The sequence below is a fragment of the Cinclus cinclus genome, unplaced genomic scaffold (assembly GCF_963662255.1).
Source record: "Cinclus cinclus unplaced genomic scaffold, bCinCin1.1 SCAFFOLD_40, whole genome shotgun sequence".
Taxonomy (NCBI): domain Eukaryota; kingdom Metazoa; phylum Chordata; class Aves; order Passeriformes; family Cinclidae; genus Cinclus; species Cinclus cinclus.
The window spans coordinates 577,021-578,650 of NW_026912243.1; positions in this window are offsets into that span (position 1 = coordinate 577,021).

Sequence of the window (1,630 nt, forward strand, 5' to 3'; positions counted from 1 at the left end):
CTCCAAGCAGAGGGCCTCCAGCCCTGAGAGCATCTCTGCGGCCACTCTTTGTTATAAATACATGTTGTGGTATTGGCTTTTCCCAAATGTTTGGGTGGATAATAAAAGTGTGGTGTTGAAATGGTTTTCAAGCTGCAGTTTTCTTTAGGAGTAAGGCAAGGTGATAAAGTGTGTTTGTAGTAAGTGAAGTGCCTGCTTGGTTGGATAAGACCCAATAAAGACACCTGCTACTGATATACCAGCTACCTGCAGGGACTGTCTGTAGAAATTGAGGACCACAGCCCAAGTTAAGACTGATAAGAAAACTAAATTAGAAGCACGGCCAAGAAACACGCATGCTCTGAAAAGGTGGACTCAAGGAGTGGGCATGCAAAACAGTTCCTGGAATATGGAAATTAGTTTTTAGAAAAGATTGAATATGCATGAGTGGTCTGTGCATATGCAACTAGTCAATGAATTTAAGGGCTGTCTCCAAAAGAGCAGGGGTGCTCTTGGCTGAATGCCAAGCACCCAGCTGTATTACCTTTTGCTTTCTTGTTTGTCTCTTATTGTCTTCTATTGAACTTTTAAAATGTTACCAGGAAAGTGAACCTCGTTTTTCACATCTAGACTCACTCCAGAACCTCCACATCCTTCTGATGTTGGACCCGAGGGCTGGAGGCAGCTCTGCAGGTGAGATCTCACCTGAATGGGGCACAGGTGCAGAATCCCCCTGTCCCCTGCTGCCCTCGCTGTGGGGCCAGCCCAGGACAGGGGGGGTTCTGGGTGACAGTACAAGGGCTGGGGTGCCGCTGTGTGCTCCTGTTAGACCAGACACACTCTTTTCATGGAGCGAAAAAGAGATCCCGGTTTTTTCACAAATCTCTTTCTATAGAGTTGTACAAACATACCGTGTCTATTCGCAGTGGGTCAGTAACAAGCTGTTACCCCATTGGTGCGTGTTAGGTTTCTTTTCTTTTGTTCCTTCTTACCTGTAAGAGCCATAAGGAGAGATGCCTGACTTGAGACAGCTCTTTAAGATGCTGTTTATTGTATCCAGATGATTCAGCAATTCACGGGTCCTGGGTGAAAGAGCCTAGCCTACAGCTATCAGCCACAGCTGTAGGCTTGTCTGAAACCACTCGAGTTCTGCTTACAATGCATTATATACTTTTCTTTGCTGGCCATCCTAATACATAACACCCAGTCAATAGTTTTACTATTACCTATAGCCTATCATAACTGCTAACATTACCATATTCATGTTACTATTCTCCAATCACTACGAGTTAGTATGTCACAGTTTAAGCTAGAAGTTGTTTTTCAGTTTCCTCGCACTGGAAAACTCTGAGGCCTTTTTTCTACTTTTTCTATCATCAACAGTCTGGTTTGCCTGTAGAATCATTTTGCTTGGTAAAACATCTTGTATTTAAGGTGGATTTATTCTTTGCTCTGAGCCATAAAAGCCCCTTCCAACTAACATAGCCTTTGCCTTCTTAGTTATCCACTAAGTCTGGCTCAGCAATACTTTTCTTCTATATCAAAACTTGCTTTCATTTCTATTCCTTCTTGAGATGCTACATTTAAAGATCTTTCTGCTAAGCATACATATCTGTGAGACTTTCTTGTCCAACTGACATCCAACCCAACA